We start from the raw sequence: 20,479 nt of genomic DNA, 5'->3' as shown, positions 1-20,479 counted from the left end.
GCGGAAGAGGCCAGCTCTGCGGGAACATCGAGCAGCGATACCAGCTCCGAGACTTCAAAGAAGCCTGTGCACCTCGGCATGCTGAGCGACCTTTTGAACTTTCTCCGCATAGAGGTAGAGGCCCTGGAAAAGTCCATCATCGAGCGACCTGACGGAACTGGTAAGCCTCCATCTCGCTTCCCTACGCATGAAAGTGACAAGAAGCCACAGCAGTTTGTGAAGTCACGACAACCATCAGCTGCCGCGCTGCACAGCACAGTTAAAGGGATGGAATGCTTTCTGTGCAACTCAAAAAAGCATGCCACAAAAGACTGCACCGAAGAAATCCCTCTGACAGAGAAGAAACGCATGTTGCAGCAAGGCAGGAGGTGTTTTAGGTGCACAATGCCGCATCATACAGCGAGAATGTGCACGTGCGTACTGAGTTGCGGCAAGTGTCACGGCCGGCACGCTACCAGCATGTGTGACCCGCATTACACTCGGCCTAAACGGATCTCTGACCGATCGGACGACGTGAAAAAAGAGAAGAAACCGAACGAGGCCGTCAGTCTCCAAACTACAGAAAAGGGCAGCGTGAGACCGGCCGTGATATTGCAAACCGTAACAGCATGGGTTGAGAGTGGCAGGCAGATGAAGTTGGCCAGGCTAATGTTTGACAGCGGCAGCCAACGCACCTTCATAACGGAAAAGCTGTCACGGGAACTCAACTGCAAACTCCTCGGAACGGAGATTCTGGCGGTTGGCGTGTTCGGAGGTGAAAGCAAAGAACGCACCTTTCGGAGGGTTCTGGTAACCTTGAGAAGCCGACTGAATGACAAAAAAATTGAGATCGACGCGCTAGAAACGCCCAAGATCGGTGAGCACGACCTTCCCAGCCCTGATGAAAGCATTCTGATCAAGTTAGATGAGATTGGCCTCTCAGTTGGGGACGATTTGAGTGGACAGAGCGATCGAGACGTTGACTTGCTGCTGGGATCCGACCACTACTGGACTGCGATGACCGGACGGATCCACCGACTGACGGAAAGTTTGACTGCGGTGGAATCCGTATTCGGATGGGCAGTCCAGGGACGAACGGGGTCACGCACAAGCAGAATGAATTGTTCCCAAGCGATCGTGCTGAAGGCAACGGCGCCAGATCTCGAGTCTTCCTCGCTTCTAAGGAGCTTTTGGGAACTCGAAAGTGTGGGAGTCACCGACGCCTTGGATGACGACCCTCCGGGGGAACATGTTAGGCGAAAGTTTGAAGCCAGCATTACTCAGTCGAATGGCAGATACGAAGTTGCCCTCCCTTGGAAGGCTGACGTGAGGCTCGCCGACAACAAGCAGGTGGCGTTAAACAGAATGGAGAACGTGAGGAAGAAACTGTCAAAAAACAAAGGTCTCCTCGAAGAGTACGATCAGGCAATTCGGTTCTATCAGAACAGTGGAATAGCAGAAAGGGTTGATGACGAAGGTAGCGATGAAGGAGCAGCGAAGGTGCTGTATTACATGCCCCACCAGGCTGTAGTACGAGAAAACAGCAGCAGCACAAAGCTCAGGATTGTATTTGACGCTTCATCCCACTGTGCTAACTCAAAATCTCTGAACGACAGCTTGGAAAGCGGCCCGAACCTTAATCCGGATCTGGTCGCCTTGCTCCTGAACTTCCGGACACATCCCATAGCTTTGGTCGCGGATGTGGAAAAGGCTTTCTTGCAAATCGGAGTGAAGGAAGAGGATCGTGACGCGCTCCGATTCCTCTGGTACAAAGACCCTCCGCGACCAAATGAACCAATTCCGGAAATCGAGACTTGGCGAATGACGAGGGTGACTTTTGGAACGACTGCAAGTCCGTTCTTGCTGGCCGCTACCCTTCAGCACCATTTCCAAGCTATGGAGAGCGCCTACCCAGGCACTGCACGGACGCTAAGGAAATCGGTGTACGTTGACGATTTGTTGACTGGGGCGGCCAGCGAGGCAGAGGCGAAGCGACTGTATGCCGAAGCGAACGAAATATTCATGCTGGCAGGCATGAGACTCCACAAGTGGGGCTCAAATAGTGCAGTTCTAACATGAATGTTTGAAGAGAACGGCGGCGTTGAAAGAAACTTGGGCCAAGTAGCGAACGTGCTGAAAGTGCTGGGAATGACTTGGAAACCCAAGCAGGACTGCCTGACCTTTTCTCCGGACCAAGTGGTCGAGTTCGCACAGCGCGGAGGAGACACAAAACGTTTCGTTCTCCAGACGACAGCGAGATTATACGACCCTCTCGGACTCCTGTCACCATTTGTCGTGAGGGCCAAAATCCTCTTTCAGGAGATCTGGAAACGCAACCTTCGATGGGATGACGTGCTGCCAGAGCAGCTACTGAAGGAATGGATCACTTGGTGCGATGAGCTTGCGAACCTGAAGGAAATCAGCGTGCCGAGGTATTACGCCACGGAGCTTTTGGGAAACGTGACCCATCGAGCGCTGCACATTTACGCAGATGGCAGCACGGTGGCCTACGGAGCTGTAGTCTACCTCTTAACTATCGACGACACTGGAGCCACAACGACGACACTGCTTCTGGCAAAAGGCCGAGTGGCGCCACTGAAAGAGGTCACCTTGCCCAGGCTTGAGCTGATGGCCGGCTTGATAGCCGCGAGGCTGTATAAGTACGTCAAAACGTGCCTCGAGATCGAAGTGAACGAGGTTCACTTTTGGACCGATTCCTCGATTACCTTGCATTGGATAACGGGAGACCCGAGCAGATGGAAATTGTTCGTCCGAAACCGCGTGCAAGAAATCCAAAGCCATTCTCTGGACGCGACATGGCATCACTGCCCTGGGAAGGACAATCCTGCCGACTTGATGACACGAGGTTTGAGGGCATCGAAACTGGTGTCATCGGATCTTTGGTGGAGAGGGCCGGAATGGTTGTCATTGCCGGCGACGGATTGGCCGAAAGAAAAACGCACTGAGCTCCCACAAGACCACCTTGAGGAGCGGCAACAACGGGCTGATGTGTTAGAGATTGCCACGGAGCCATCTGCGGAACTGCTCGACATTTCCAGATTCAGCTCGGCGTCCAAGGTCAACCGAACGACCGCTTGGATTTTCCGCTTCCTCTACAACCTGAAGTCCACGGAAAAAATATCGGGACCCTTGACCGCGACGGAGATCCAAGAAGCGCGAACACACTGGCTGAGAAAGGCGCAGCAGTCGGCGTTCTCGGCTGACCTCAAATGTGTGACCGAAGGAACCAAGTCTCCACGTGATTCTCCCCTCCGAGACTTCATCACCTTCATCGACGACGAAGGAGTGCTTCGGATCAAGAGCCGCTTTCACTCGGCAAACATGACTTACGACGAGCGAAGCCCCGTCGTCTTGCCCAAACAGCACAGATATTCAACGCTGCTGGCGATCGACGCCCACCGACAGGTTCTGCACGCAGGAGTGAGAGACACCGTCGTCCAGCTTCGTGAGAAATACTGGATTCTGCGAGGCAGAGAACTCGTGCAGAAGGTGGTGCGTGCGTGTGTGACGTGTCAGCGTTTCAGTGCTACACCGGGGTGCGCGCCAACGGGACCTCTTCCGAATGATCGGACAATCAGAGCAGATCCGTTCGAAGTGATCGGCACTGACTTTGCGGGCCCACTTTATGTTAGAGACAATGGTGTCACGCTAAGGCCTATATAGTGCTATTCACCTGTGCGGTTACGCGAGCTGTGCATTTAGAACTGGTAGATGACATGACAACTGCTAGTTTTTTGTTAGCTTTCCGCAGATTTGTGTCCCGGAGAGGGCTGTGTCGCGTCGTGTACTCTGACAATGCTTTGACATTCAAGCGCGCCACCAAGGAACTGCTCGAACTGTGGAACGTGTTGCGACATCCAGACGTGATCGACCACTTTTCTAGCGCAGGGATAGAGTGGAAATTCATTGTCGAGCGGGCACCATGGTGGGGAGGCTTTTACGAAAGGCTGGTGCGTTCAGTGAAAGGGGCACTGAAGAAAGTGATCGGGAGAAAAGTTTTGGGTTGGCACGAAGTGGCCACCATTTTGACAGAAGTGGAGGTTGTGATAAATTCCCGTCCCCTCACGTATGTATACAGTGACGTGGGAGAGGGCACCCCCCTCACCCCGGCCAGCTTTCTCACTGGGAGGCGGCTAACTACACTGCCGACGGAAGTCGCGCAGCAGCCTGCTTCGACGCCCGAGGCACTCCGCGTATTCTGGAGGCGCCGAAAACGCCTGTTGAACCAATTCTGGGTGGCATGGGGAGCCGATTACATGCGAGAGCTAAAATCCGCCTATGCTACCGACAGGAAGGAGTCGCCACCTCCCAGAGTGGGCCAGCTGGTGCTCATTAAGGAACCGGCACCACGCTTGCTATAGAAGCTTGGAAGGATCGACAAGGTTTTTGAGGGACGGGATGGTAAAGTGCGCTCGTGCACAGTAAGAGTGCCACGCGGCGTCATGTTAACGCGCCCAATACAGCTCATTTACTTGCTAGAGATGGAATGTGCTTGAGCCCATTCGGTGGGGAGTGTGTTGCGACGGATTCAGTCGCAGAACGCGAAGACGAAAGAAACCCCGCAGAAGCGGGAGAATGGACGAAGCAAAGCGCGCGCCGCCGCCGCCGCCGGGGGCTGTCAACTGGGACCACCGGCGGGGTCCGCGCGCGCGCCACATATGGTTCTTGGTTCACCAGGGAACGTGGCCCTCTCTCCCTCGAAAGAAGGGACCGCGGCGGCGGGGAGCGGGGGGCCAGTTGGTTCGTGGAAAGCATGTAAGACAGAACGCTGTAACCTTCTGTACTTCTGTATAAAGAAATCCTGTTGTTTTCCTTTGCACTCGAACGAGTAGTGGTGTTTATTGAACGACAACGACCGAAAGGATCTACAGATATTCGCTACTACAGTAAGTTCTGTTGTGACGGAGTGAAAAAATCAAGCAACCCGTGTGCCGGTATTTCCGCGAGCACTAAAGATCCCCAGGAGGTCAAAATTGAGCCAGTCACGTGGTAAGACGAGCCCATACCCAAAGGGGGATTGGCCCCAGAAGAATGTGTTGGAAGAAAAGATGAAGAGAAAAAAGAATCAGCATACGGGATGGCGAGAAGGATTTTGAAGTGACCAATGAAGAAGAAACACAGGGTAATCGAGAGGAGGAAGAGGTAGCTTGTCCAGCAGATGGGAGCCTCACACGGTAGAATGCGAGGTGAGGAAGAGGAGGACGAGGTGGAGTGGACAGAGTGGAACGAGGTCTTGGGAGGAACGGTGGCAAGTTCGGGCCGTGCATTAAAACGCACCAGCGGCATCGCACCGTTTGGCAGCGGGCAGCTCGGAACCACCTATTACCAGCGCCTTCGCTCTGCTGGCCTCCTGCTGATCGGCGGCTTCGCACCGCCGGCGACCCGTCGGGCTGTGCCCCACGACGCATCAGCGGCATCGCACCGTCTGGCAGTGGGCAGCTCGATAGCACCTATGACCAGCCGCTTCGCACTGCTGACCTACTGCTGAGCCGCGCTGCTCAGCGAAGCCGAGGCATCGCACCGTGGTCATCTGGACCACTGACGACCAGCATGGGCCATCGCGACCTTCTGCGACGTTCGGCAACACGGAAGCCTACCCACTGGGCCACGTCATCGGCATTGCACCGGTTCATCGGGGCCCCAGCGGTAGGATGTGTTTGAATTTGGCATAGACAGTTAATGTGTTGTAGTGACTTTAGGAGTAGATTTTTGAAAGTGTGAGGTTGTGCTTGTTTTTTTGTGTGTAATGTGGTATGCTTGTGAGTTTCTTATGAGAGCGTTCGTTGGAGGTTTTGGTGTTGTAAATATATTGTGTGGAATACGAATGCTTCAAACCTAGCCTCATTTCTCTGCCGCGTGAGATGCGTGACAGCCATCGCCCAGTAATATGCTTCGTTTCATAGCCTAGGTGTCATGACGCCGCGGTAAACACCAAAATCATCATCAACGTAATGCCCGTATACGGCGTCAGGCATCTCGACACCAGGAGCTCGGCCAGAATGTGGCGCTGCCATATAGGTTTGGGATAACTCTCTCTTTGTCCGGTTTATGTGCAGGTATGCTCAAATACGTGCAAGTACGTTTGCTCAAATGCACTTTCGTGGAAGTGTATTCGCACTTTCCAGCGATTATAGGTGGCGCGACGGGGTATCCAAAATGGAGGATGGGACGATGATCGGGACGTCGCGTAAGGGCGCGCGTATGGAGGAAAAAGCCGATCCGGGCCCATTAGTGTCTCTTCAGACCATCTTTTACCGTGCCGATGAGACTACGAAGGTGCTTTGTCAAAGGCGATGCAGTTTATAACGCCAGTCACAGTGTTTTGCGGCATCAGGGAGGCCACCGATGGCATGCATCGATGAATTACCTGCAACCGAATGGCGTCACCAGCCAACCACACTGTGTGAACGTTTGTTGGCACTGCAGGTTCTATAAAGGATGTTGCACTTCCATCCATGCTCGTGGAAATTGTTGAAGCACACTATAGGAATATTTATCAGGCGCCAAGCAGACCTCGGTAGACGCAACCGAGCACAGCGTTTTGTTATTGCCGCTTGCGCAATTGTGTTGTGTTAAGTGCGAATAATGCGAGTACATTATAATTTTGTGGGATGTTTTTACAAGGAAAGATCCAACTGCGTTTATGCAGGGTAAAGGTAATAATAAAAATACTGAAACTAAATATCGAACGCTCAGGCCTCTGCGGCAGGGCCTATTACATCAGCTGTGCTGTGCATTCAGTGCGCTCTCGGAAACGACGCTGCCGTAATAACTACTTTATTTATTTATTACAAATACCTACATCGCCCATTCCTGGGGGTGGGGGCGGGGGGGTTGAGAAAGAAAAAAAACGCAGCAAGTTCGAAACACCAGTCACACATAATGCGAGAGAGAGAACGAAACCCAACAAAGCACGAAATGCAAGTGGAATGCAGCATTTATTAAAGGAAACCAGCACGTTAAAGGGACACTGAAGTGAATTTGTCAAGCTCCCGTTTTTGCTTGCACTGTGTAGACTGGCTCAAATTAACACACTATTCATCGTTTATCCGGTTGACAAATCGGTAATTATTTTACAAAGCGCGAAAGAAGAAAAACTACTATGCGCGGTTTGCGGCGGCCGCACCAACTAAAGGCTGTGACGTCAGGAGGGGGGGCACCATGATTGGACGATGCCCAAGGTTAGCAATCAAAAGTTTCGGTTTCGGTTTCGGTTCTGTAAAACAACATGCTTGACATCTGATGGCGTTGTTGGATGGGCATTCTCGATTTCTCAATTATCGCCGTACCGCGCTTCTGCCATGTTGTCGGCTGTCAAATGTCTTAGATAAACCTCCCAGGGCGGCTTGGAATCGTAGAAATCACTAGACGAGGCCTACGCAGTGGATGAACGCCCTCCGCGTCACCGCAGACTCTCAAATGCCATGCGCTTTTCCCGCATATTCGGAGCTTGCCTCACTCATGTCTGTTGGTAAAAAGCTGTTTCGCACCAGGCCAAAGGTGTGCTGATTCAGGCCTGGGCCCACTGCACGCAAGCACTTGGTGCTTGTGGCAACAGCACGCCAACGAGAACTCGCTAGCGCGTCATTGTCAGTATGCGCGCGTTCTGCGATCTCGCTCGTCGAGCAGTGAACGTTACGGCCCAAAAATGGTGAACTCAGTTCAGAAAACATCGGCCGCATACAAAAAAATCAACTTACAAAAAAAAATACATGTACCCTCGGGGATTCGAACTTGCGACTTTCAAAACAAATTCCAGCGCCACAGACCGCTAGGCCACGAGCCGGCGCTGGCTGATTTGGATATATAAGGTTTACAATGTATGACCAGTTTACACTTTTATTTATTTTAAGCATTTTAAGTACTTTATGTGACTATTTGTTGTATATCACTCCTGAAGTAAGTGTCCCCCAAACTTCCACAATATCTCACGTCTAGCAATCGCATTTCTTTGACGGAAAAGCGTTCGCAGATGTGCGGTCGTGCTGCAGACAGCTGTGCTTGTTTACCCAGCGCGAAAAGTGCTTCCTGCTTCCTAGTTTTGCGCTGTACGGTAAAAGTTTCAGGTGATTTTATTTTCTTAGTACCTATATTGACTTCGCTGACTCTTCTCCCGCCTTCAATTGGCCTTAGATTTTCCTACTAGCGTAAAGTCAGCGAAGCGTCGCATGTGCGCTTGTGCAGCGCTTTTATGGAGCGATCTGAACTTAGAGCTTGTTACAGTTTGCAAACAAACTAAGTAAAGGAAGGCACATTCTTACATTCACAAACGTGTCGTGGCTTAGTTTCAACTGAGCGAACGAATTGCGACGACTCGTTGGCGGCCGGCGGACGAAATGCTGGGCCGACTGACTCGATCGGTAGGTCGGCTGGTCGGCGAACCGTGCAGTAGCGCAGCCATTTTCCAGCTCATCTCCTGCTGACGTCACACGAAAACGCCACAGAAAATGGGCGCGCGTAAAGAGAGGAGGACAGCATTTTCGAATTGATTTTTCTACTAAATAAATTCGCGTAAACGCGGCCAGAGTGGTCGAAACAATGCCTACGGACTCCGAACTACAATTTGCGCTAGTAATCCCGCAATGCTTACAAATCACTTCAGTGTCCCTTTAATAAAAGAACGATGATGTTCTCCTGTTGATTCTTGGCTTCACTTTCTTCTCGTGCGCACGCATAGGAATGGTATGTGGCGGCACGGCGCCTTTCTTCAACCGCGGTTTCAGTGGCTGCAGACCATCTATTAATAAACGACACACTGAACTTCCACGAAAAACACACCATCAATAACGGGAGAGTGAACTAAACTTACGGATATTGCTCCAGAAGAAGTAAGCTTTCGTGAAGTGACTACTGCAAACCCCATTGTTTTTCTGACACCTTTTCCAATGCGGAGCATAATTATCTAAACCTTTCGGGCTTTCTAATCGCCAAGAAAGGTATTAATGCTGGCTTTTCCCGGCACTGAGCGATTTCTATACTGCGGTACACAGCACATTCGATTGCTTTTTGGTTTTGCGTTCTCAACCCCACGTTTCCGAACGCTCCGGCTGCCTTCGCCCGGGACGCCGATCATCTACAAACAGCTTCGGAAAAAAGGCGCGCGGTGGCGCCACCGTTGCTGGAAAGTGCGAATATGTTTGCACGTCTGTATGTGTGTCAGTATGACTGTATGAATAAATAGATCATTCGTTTCATTGTTGCCTGGTGCGTGCGAACCAATATATTCCTCCGCTGTTATTCATTCGAAGTCCATTACACGATCTTTGACTGTGTTAAACCGAATGCCTTCAGCACTTGCACCATCCATTTTCCAGCAGAAATAGTAACCCAGGTAGGACGTTTCACATCTCTACTTAAAGGTGAAGCAGCGGCCAAAGACGGATGACTGGGTGCACATGTAAAATATTATGGGACAACAAATCCAACAAAAGTGGCTTGAAAGGGTCCGTGCCCCCGTATCAGTTTATTAAACAACTGCGTACACCTTTGGAGGGATAAAAGTACATAGGTGAAGCGATGTTGTTTAAAAAATTCAGTCCTTAACAGAAATGGAATAACCGACTTAGCTTAAAACTAGCAGAATTGGCGGTGAGCGCGAACACAGGTGGCGCTGCGACGCGCGCCTCCGTGACGTCGGCTTAGGGATTATCGCATTAGTCGTCTGCTTCGCTCAGGCTCGCTCTCCCTGCTGTTTCTTAGCGCTCGGTCGACGTCTGATGCTTGTACCCACCAGAATTTGTGTGGGGGCAACTTTTTGTCATCATTATAGGCCTATATTCGCATATTAGCTAAAGGTGTGCGTTAAAGTATTAGTTTTCGATATTGCTTCGTACGAAACATAGGCGGCGTCGTCCCATTTCTTACGAAGCCTGTCTTGTACGGAGCACGAAGATTCAGAGCTGGGCGTCAGCGTTTGTATTCAGTAATCTTTCGAAGGGAATGGCCAGCTGCTAGTAAACGACAGCAGCAAAAATACAAGGCTTAAACAAATTGTAGGCCTTCAGGGCTGTCGGCTTTGACAGAAGGCATCACGATTCCCGGTAATCATATTTAAGGTATAACAGTTGCTGCAAAATTGCGGAGTGTTAGAAAGTATTGTATCACATCTCCTTACGTTGTCATGGCATGACACTATGCAGACATGGAATTTGGGCTGCAAACCCTGTAAGCTGAGTTCTAAATAACCCAGTGGGTGTAGTCTGGTTTTATACCAAGCTTCTAACTAGTATGGAGGTTTATTGAGCCAAACGAGTCACGTCTACGCTGAACATAAAGTAACAATATGTTTGTTCAGACCTGGAGGGATATGTCGGTACATTTCCCATAGCGATATCTTCCCAATATTTGGATATGCGTTATAGGAAAGCTGCACTCAAGAGGAGGAGGAGAAGACGGAGGAGGGTAAAACTTTATTTACCAATGAAATTGGACCAGTTAGTCTGCCGGGTCCTCAGTCGAGGACAAGAGAGTACGAGTAATTTTTGTGCAATTCATTGAACGCCATCCTGAGTAGAATAGGATTTGTTCTTTGCGCCTCGAATGGTTGAAAAAAAAAGAGGTGCTTGGAAATATTCATAAATTTCGATTCTTGTAATATATGCACGTATACTATTTACTGCGTTAGTTGGCGAGTATATCATGCCTTCAACACAGTAATAATGTTATCATTGTTAAAGTTCAGAGTCAGGTCGTTATGGTAACAATGGTTACGATAGACATTCGGAGCACAAAAGCCGCCTTTGAGTACTCTGGACAACGTTGCCTGGAGCGCGATCGCGGTCCGTAGCAGAAACGACCTCATTGTATCTGCATGTGGATAAACTACGCACGCTGCGGATATGCACCTTCGTGCACGCAGCCGTAACGAAAGCCAATTTGTGAAGAAGGGAATGTATGACATACAACCTGGAAAAAAATGAAGACTATCTTTGTGAGCTTCCCAAACATCCCCAAACCTCCTAATACGACGTTTGTGACGGTGCAGAAAAAAATTCATCTGGTACAAGTCAACAACAACGAAAGAAATAGAAGCCATCTGTTTTATATCCTGCTGTGCGATGCGCAAGTTGGGGCCCGCTGCTTCGTACGTGGCATTAGAGTGCTGAGTCTTTATAAGAGCATCTCAATATACTGCAGGGAAGCCTACGCCTTTTGAGTACTTATCGAGGAGCTGTGAGCGCTGATCCTCGCTAATAAGGTGGAAATAACGAGCTACACACGATCTTCTGACCGGTGCTCTGAAGAAAGTTGTTCCCTATCTCCTCGTGTGTTTCAAAGTTTTGGGAGATGCAGCTTGAAATTTTTTAGATTTGTCAGAAACCTGCAAAAATACCTGAATTACTAGAACTATGACTTTAATGCACGAAAACAACAAAGCGGGCCATTTCTAGAACAGACGCTGCTGCCCCTCACAAAGCGGAGTGTAGCAGACGACAGCGGCGCGAGTCCCTAAGCCGACGTCAGAGCCAGGTGGCGCCACTCAAACATCTCACCGCCAATACCTCAATGCTACAAGACGCTTGCACGAAACCAATGAACAGAGCCATGAAAACACGGAAATCGGTAATATTACAAGCCTAACTTAGTTTTGCAGAATTTGACAGGCATGATAACGTAGCGCCATAATTGTATTCCTCAGCTAGTACATTGGTAGCCCAAAATTTAACTTACAGGTGACGTGTTATAACTGGGATTACGTGGTGTAAGGTTTGACACTTTTCCAGTAAACTTGGAATTTGTTTTATTTTAGGGGCCTTGCTTTTCATAGGTTTTTAGTAGTATGAACATCGCGGCTTTGAAAAATAGGTTCGTTGTGAACATTCTGAGAAGAGTTAGAGACGGCTAGCGCAGCTTTCTTTCGTAACAGATGAAGATATTGGATTCGATTGTACGTCTGCACATAGTACGGCGTACTTCACCTAAAAGAAAAAAAGCAATGGTAAATGAACACTTTTCCATTCAAAGGTACAAAGAACGTAACCTTGTGAAAATATCAGAGACACGTCGAAGTCCCCTCGAAATATTGTTAATGCGTCCGTTATATCGTTAGTGTCCTAAAAATAAATGCCAAGGCTTTTCATATTGTCACGAAGACAAGGACGACGCAGTTGTCTTGAAGGAGAAACAAGTTTATTGGAGCGAACTTGTGCTCCCCTAACAACTCAAAAGAATACAGAGGCGGCGAAGTAGCGGTCAGCAAAGTGACTTGCGTCGGCGAGCGTCGCAGAATCGAATGCCGCGGCGTCCGCACTGCAGGCTTTTTATCTTTCGGCGCGCTTGGTTCTCGAAACGTCGATTCACATCGAGAACATAGTAGATCCAAGAAGATTATTCTGGGCTGTTCACGTTAGATTGGAATGCTCTCCCTATCACAACAGATAACACATGCGGCACAGAAAGAAAGAATGGAACACGCGCTTCCCTTGGCGCAGAGATAACACAGACCGGCGCAGCCGGGCGGTAAAAGCAAAACACAAATAGACAAACCAAATGTATGGTTCGCGGCAATATTAAGGGTAATGTCAAGCCTCGAAGAGCCAGTGCATAGTAGTTGCTAATTCTTGCTTCACAATTTATTTGATCCAAGATCCCAACTGTGTTTTGGACATGTTTATCGCTTATGAGTTTACTGTGCTCAAAGTATCCATCTTCATTAGGACATAGACATTGTTTTCGCACCATAACAATTTGGTAGTATCTTCAGCAGAAAAACGTAGGGTGGTGCCGTCCGTATAAACAGGAAATCTCGACAGTCGTGGACGTTCACAATGTAAAAATAATAAAGTAACAATAATAAACGACAGAGGAAGAGTACTCCTAATTTCCCGGCCTAATAACGGAATGTTTCCTTGCCTATTACAAAGGCCTGTCATGAGAATTGAAGATTGAAAATGGATGTATACACCTCTTATATACTTCTCAAGCTTTCTTGTAATTCACGGTAAATATTTCTATCGTACGCCTACGAAAAACGTACGCACCTAATATTACCAGTTTTTTTTCTCACTTGCCTGTAGAACGATTTCTTGTTGCTGTACAAATGCAGATTCGATAGAGACATCCTTTCTAAATCTTAATTTCCTTTAAGACATCCTTTCTAAATCTTTGGCGTTTCTCACAAAATACTATCTTCACTGGTTACATATTCATCCCCTTTTCAAAACACGGGAGGGTGTGAGACTGGCTCACAGTCAGATAGTTAATTTGTTTTACCCCTTTTAATACAACGCTCTTTTTAGCGCGTTGCTTGCCTGTTGAGAAAATACTCTTTCAGACATCAAGGTTGTAGATATATTCCAGGTGATGTCCTTCGTGTATTTAATTGGTCGCGAGCGAACATCATCGGCTTCACAAGCTTTAGTATACTATGAGCACGCGTGGAAGATTTATTCTTCATCAGATAGGGATAGGAACACAATACTACACTAACTGGGTGTTAAGTCATCCAATATACGTGCTCTGTAAGAGTAGTTTTGGAGTAGTACAAAACAACGTTAAATACAAAAATATCAAACGCTGCATATTGAACTTCGTGTTAATCGATTCCCTCTGATGCTTGTACATTCTTTGCCCTGTACGTTTTTTGTTTCTCTTGCTCACAACGGTTGCAGTTGTCTGTATCATAGGCGGCGACTACGGGGGGGCTCGTGGGTCCGAGGCTCCATCACGGCAACGGTACACCCTTGCACCTATGCTCCCAAAAATGCAATTACCAGTTGAGGTTTCTTTTTATTGGCCCCTGCCTTTTCGCGTAAAATTTTACTGTGGTTAGACGCTTGCTCCATCATTGTTCGAGCAGACGTCAATGCCTTACTCTTATACTTACCATTTTTTCCTTCAAATTTTTTACCACTGTAGGAACAGCGAACTAGAAGCACCATTGCGGTTATGGCGTGCGTACTTTTATTTCATTTTTTAAGTTTTACTGTGAGCGCCATGCACTCCCAAAATACATTTTGTTGTACCAGCAGGAAAAGTTTTCTTTTTAATAGGAAGGACTTAACCTAGTAACCATTTTTGTAATATTTCCCACAGCCTGTGCCCAAAACATCAATATGTTGCAGTATGTTCACGTTACTTTTAATTGCTTACGGTAGTTTTGGCAGCATCACACTTTCAGTCACCCGATCAGTTACCTCTTCAATAACCCTTTCAGCGGAGGTTTTTTTTAATTAAAACCTCGTCAAAAGCACATTAGCGCGGTCTCTCAGTATTGTTACTGTTTCCAGTAGGCAGTCCTGGCAACACCTAGCAATAGAAGTCCTTCTAATAATTTTTGTCTTGGGAATGAAGACATCATCGCGTGCATGAGGATGTCATATATATGTATAATTTATTTAGTAGGAACTTGAGTTATGTTACCGTAAAAGGTGTTCCTTCATTCGCTCTTATCGCTACTAGAACCACTGTGTATTACGTGAACGCATTTGGCGTCCCTTGAGAAAAGTCGCTACTACGCTTTCTGGGCTCACGCTACGGACCACGAATTCTCAAGATGCAAACAATTGGCCACGTGCACCACCCGACGTACAATCCAGGAAAACGTCTATATCGTCCAGTTCATCGTATATCCTTCCTGTTATCAGGATATAGTCCTCGGTTGTGGCTTTTTATCACGACGTCACGCCATCATTCGTTGTGCTCGCGCTGAGGTTGAACATGTTTGCGTTTACGACACCGCTATACCCGAACGTACCGCCAAATTGATTGCTACCGACGATATCGACCTTCCATCCGGCAACTCTGTGCTTGTTTCCGTGTCTTGTGACTGTCTGTCGGATGCCATCGTTTTCTATACGCCGTCGACACTCTTCAGCACCCTGAAATGTTTGCCTCTACCTTTCGCAATCCTTGAAATTCGCTCTGGTCTCGGTAGGACACTCGTTGCAAACTCATCGTCATTCCCCGCGACATTGGTTCGCAGTGAATCTCTTGGCCACGTCGAGCCAGTTGAAGGTCATCTAATCGTCGATGTATCTGAGCACTCGCCATAACTGTACCTCGGCGGGCTTGGTCCTACTCTGAATTGTGACTCCGATGTCTTTTTACGTTGCATCGACGACGCGTTATCTCCTGCAACACGAGATGGGCTTCCGGCCCTTCTACATCGTTTCCGAGGCTTCTTCGATGCCCAACACGTTGCTTTGTGACGGGAATCCAGTGTTTCGCAACACATTGACACCGGTTCCCACGCATCCTTAAGACAGCGTCCATACCGTGCGTCGCCGACTGGGCGCCAAGTCACCGATCAGCACATCGCGGACATGCTCAAGTGCGACGTTGTACGCCCTTCGACAAGCCCCTGGGTCTCTCCCGTACTACTTGTGACAAAAAAAGACGGCACAATTCGTTTCTGCGTAGACTACCGTCCCCTCAACAAGATAACACGAAAAGACGTATATCCGCTTCCTCGTATAGATGACGCCCTCAATTGCTTGCAAGGAGCCCAGTTCTTCTCTTCATTGAATATAAAGTCTGGCTATTGAGAAGTGACTATGGCACTTCTCAAGCGGCTTGTCTTAAAATCTTAAATGGGCTATACGAATTCAACGTGATTCCCTTGGGCTTTGCGATGCGCCAGCAACCTTCGAAAGGATGATGGACAACATACTGCACGGCCTGAAGTGGAAAACATTCTTGTGCTACTTCGATGACATAGTAGTGTTCTCCCCTGATTTTGCCACGCATCTTACCCGCGTCGAACAAGTCTTGAACTGGCTTACCACAGCGGGCCTCCAGTTAAATATGCAGACATGTCGCTTTGCAGCTCGAAAAGTTACAATTTTAGGCCACGTGGTGTCACAAGACGGTGTCCTTCCGGCCCGAGCGAAACTTCGCGCCGTGGCGGAATTTCCCAAACCGACGACCAAGAAATAACTTCGCAGCTTTGTCGGACTTTGCTGTTACTTCCAGCGCTTCGTCCACAATTTCGCCACCATCATTGAGCCTTTGACGAAGCTCGTTTATGGTAACTATGAGATCAGCTATTGATCCCCCGCCTGCGATAAGGCCTTCATTATGCTGCGCCACCTTCTGATCTCGTGACCGGTACTACGACATTTCAACTGAAACGCTTAAACGAAAATTCATACCGATGCCAGAGGGGTGGGCCTGGGCGCAGTACTAGTGCAACGCAAGACCTGGTTCGAAGAGTACGTCGTCACTTATCTTTACAAAAGCAGAAGTGAACTGCTCCGTCACAGATTGGAATGTACTGCTAGCGTTCGGGCAATTACGAAATATCGGCCGTACCTCTACGGACGCCCATTCGACGTAGTGACGGACCACTACACCCTTTGGTGGTTCTCCTCGCTAAACGATCCCTCTGGCCGTCACGGTCGATGGGCTCTACGGCTGCAAGAACACGACATACCAGTTGTATTCCGGTCTCCGGCCGCGAATACACAGACGCAGGCGCCCTTTCTCGGTCTTCTTTACCGTCCGACGCCGACGATATATTTTCTCTGCAGTGCACTCTGGCCCCCCTTGATATCACCGGCATGGCTGCTGATCAGTAAAAGGATCCGTGGATCGCTTCCATTGTACAATTTTTGTTCACACTGTCGCCAGCAGCCGCGCCCCGCTCTCTTCGCCATCAACCTATTTCGATATCAGTGACGAACTGCTCTACCGGCGAAACTATTCGTCCGCAAGTCGTAAATGGCTCCCAATCATCCCTTGTCATTTCCGCGTTCACATTTGCTCTTTGTTCCACGGTGGGCGGCAGTGTGCCCACGGAGGACTCCTCAGGACATACCCAAGGCTTCGCCTTCGCTTTCACTGGCGAGGAATGTACATCTTCGCCACGAAATATGTTCGTTCCTGTACAGACTGCCAGGGCTGTAAGTTTCCACCGCGACCAACAACAAGTGAACGCCAGCCTCTTCCGTGCCCTGCGTGCCCCTTCGATAGAGTGGGCATCGACCTCTTCGGGCCGCTACCGTGCACATTCAGAGAACACCGCTGGATTATCGTTCCGGTTGACCATCTTACGCTATGCGCTGAGTCAGCAGCCATGTAAGCCACCACAGCGCGGAACGTGGCATTCTTCCTTCTCCGTCGTTTCATCCTTCAACACAGAGCGCCAAGAGAGTTGCTCAGCGACCGAGATCGCGTCTTTTTATCTAAAGTTATCAAAGCGCTCTTGGCCGAGTGCAACATAGTTCATCGCACTACCATAGCGCACCACCAGGAAACCGATGGCATAGACGAACGCTTCAACCGCACACTTGGCGACAAGCTGCTTCGTCAGATCATTCAAACTGGGATCAGATCCTTGAAATCATGACTTCCGCGCATATTATCGCGACGCACACGACTTCCAGATTTTCACCGTTTTTTATCCTCTACGGACGGGAACCAACCTGCATGCTGGACATGGTACTTCCCTACCACCCTAACTCCTCCGAGTGCCCACCGATTTCTCAGATTTCAAAGTTTCCTAAGGAATTCCGCCAGCTCGCTCGTTCATTTACATTTAAACACCAGCAGCTACAGAAATCTCGCTGTGACACATCGAGTGCACAGAGTAATTTCTCTATGGGCTCCCGTGTTTGGCTTAGGGTGCCATGTTCCTCTTCAGGTCTCTCTCCGAAGCTTACATCGAAATACCACTGGTCCTTACCGTGTTGTCAAAAGCACTTCGCCAGTTATTTATATCGTCGAGCCAGTTATGGCCTCATCGCATCTTCGGCGCCGAGGCCGCTGGAATGTGCATGGGCAGCGACTCAAACCCTATTATGATCCTCTGGTTCCGTCGTCACCATGAGCCGCCAGAATGGCTCCGTCTTCTCGCCGGAGGAGCCGGCCAGATGTGCCGACTAGATGTGTTCCTCCAGGTGCTCGTCATGTGCGGGCACCTATTTTCTGTTATCTTTTCTTTCCATGGCGTGTTTGCCTCCCCCCCCTCATTTTTCTTGCTGCTGGAATGCGCACTCATTTCCTGTCGAAAGATCCTGCCTGAGAGCCTTTGTGTGTGCTTCGCTTTCCTCCTACCACCACAAGCCAAGTATAGTACTCTCTCATGTTTTATTCACCATACTGAATCCGTTAGAATGGATGTGTATGGCAAGATGGGCGCCATATGCATGCATGGGCATATCTTCTTTTGACCCCTCTCTTGCCCTCTGTGGCCATGGGACGCTGAAACTGGAAATTACCCGTTTCATTTATTTTTGTTTATCATATGCGAACCACGTGATATTGAATTTTTGTGATGTATTTATCTTCTCTTTTTTCTTCTCTCTACCACTTCACTCCCTTTTTCGCTGTCCACCAACCATGACCTGATTCCACGAAGTCTCCCTTGCCTTGCCCTGCCCTCTCCCTGGACACAAATTATTATTACACTACTGAAACCAGCTCATCCTGTACTCTGACGAAACGAAGTCCTCTTCCTGAAACATCAGTAAACTTTTATTTTTAATGTTTTCCTAGTGTGTCTATATATATATATATATAAATATATATATATAATATGCGTAATATGCGTAGGAATATGGTATCATGGGGCTGGTAAAAATGTATAGTAAAAGAGCAGACTAAAGTGTAACGAATGAAAGTGTATTAACGTTTCCGCTTGGGGCAAGCCATCGTCAGAATAAAAATTTTATGCTGCCGGCGGGGCTATTTTCCTCTCCACTTTCTGGGGTATTTATGTTCAGGAATTTTTGTTTCCTGCGCTTGGGGGTGGTAGCCAGCGCCACTCGGACTACTCGGGGTGAAGGGGGCCTCCTTTTTAACCCCCGGGCCGTGGCTCGAGTGTCTACGACATGTCGAGAGTGTTCGACCAGCGCTGAACCCTCTTAAGCTCTCTATGGCACCAAGACTGCCAGAACAGAGGCCCTCGCTATGCATGTAGCAAACTAGAATAGGAAGTGAGGGGCTCGTTGAAATAAGACAAAAATAAGCGTTGCAAGTCAAGAAAACCTCGAAAAGAATAGCGGAGGATGTGGTGGGCCATTGAAACAGATAAAAAAGTTTTGAAAGAAAGAAAGTAAAAAAAAAATGCCCGCTGGGTGGGATCCGAGCCCACGACCTCCACTTTTTTTTTCCAAATTCTTTATCTGTTTCAATAACCCACCACATCCTACCCTTGCTTTCCGATGTTTTCGTGACTGCCAACCGTTTTATATAGCGAATCAGAAATGGGAAATGAGGGGCTCAGTGAAATAAGACAGAAAATAAGGGTTGGCAGTCAAGAAAACCTCGAAAAACAAAGGGGAGGTTGTGGTGGCTCATAGAAAGAGATGAAGAATTTTTTGAGTCGAAAAGAAAGTGGTGAAAAAATGCCCGCCGGGTGGGATCCGAACCCACGACCTCCAGAATACCGGTCTGGTGCGATAACCACTACGCTACCGGCGGGGCTGTTTCCCCAGCACTTTCTCGGATATTTACGTTAAGGTATTCTTGTTTCCTGCACTTGGGGGTGGTAGCCAGCGCCACTCGGACTACTCGGGGTGAAGGGGACCTTCTTTTTAACCCCCGGGCCGTGACTCGAGTGTCTACGACATGTCGAGAGTGGTCGCCCAGCGTTGAACCCTCTTAAGCTCATTTGGCACCAAGACTTCCAGAACAAAGGCTATCGCTAAGCATGTAGGGAATCAGAAAATGGGAAATGAGGGGCTGCATGAAATAAGACAGAAAATAACGGTTGGCAGTCAAGAAAACCTCGGAAAGCAAAGGGGAGGTTGCGGTGGGTCATAGAAAGAGATGAAGATTTGTTTGAGTCGGAAGGAAAGTTGTGAAAAAATGCCCGCCGGGTGTGATCCGAACCCACGACCTCCAGAATACCGGTCTGGTGCGATAACCGGTGCGATACACACACACACACACACACACACATATATATATATATATATATATATATATAAATCAAGTCTCTTTGCTGAAACGCTGCCAACAATCGTGCTTTAACCTTGTTGAAAGTTTTCTTTTGTGGTGTTCTCTAGCATCTTCAAAAGCTCAACTGCTCCCTATATATATATTATATTCGTTCTGGTTGTTGCTCCGTTTGGGGGTTCCCGTCGCATGACGCACTGTGGTTGCCAAACCTTTGGCGGAAGGAATACTGTTCGTTTCATACAGGGCCTATGTAACAAAGTTGCTCCTTTCTACTATGATGTCACTGGTATAAGCGGGTTTTTTTTTATTGCGGTCCACGTAGCGACCAATACACATGAGTAAAAATATTGGTTGCCTTCTTTGATAGTTCAAGCATTGAATTTACGGCATTCAATTTAGAATTCATTTTTCTTGTTCAAGTGTATGTAATTTGCACACAGCAATAAGAACAATTGGGTCCTAACGGGCGCATCTTATGGCCTAAGACTTGCTTTAAAACAAGTACTGGTCAGCAGTCAGGTAATTTCAGGAAATCTGCTTTTTAGTGTAAATAGGTTATGCACACACTGGAAAAAACAACACAATGTCGCACGCACACCTAGATCTTTCAGACATTCACAAAGCAGCGTACTGCTGT

Source organism: Haemaphysalis longicornis, unplaced genomic scaffold, assembly GCF_048455015.1.
Source record: "Haemaphysalis longicornis isolate Haplotype H1 unplaced genomic scaffold, Haemaphysalis longicornis Haplotype H1 scaffold_15, whole genome shotgun sequence".
Lineage (NCBI taxonomy): Eukaryota > Metazoa > Arthropoda > Arachnida > Ixodida > Ixodidae > Haemaphysalis > Haemaphysalis longicornis.
The sequence above is the reverse complement of the archived record's forward strand: the minus strand, read 5'-3'. Positions refer to the sequence as shown.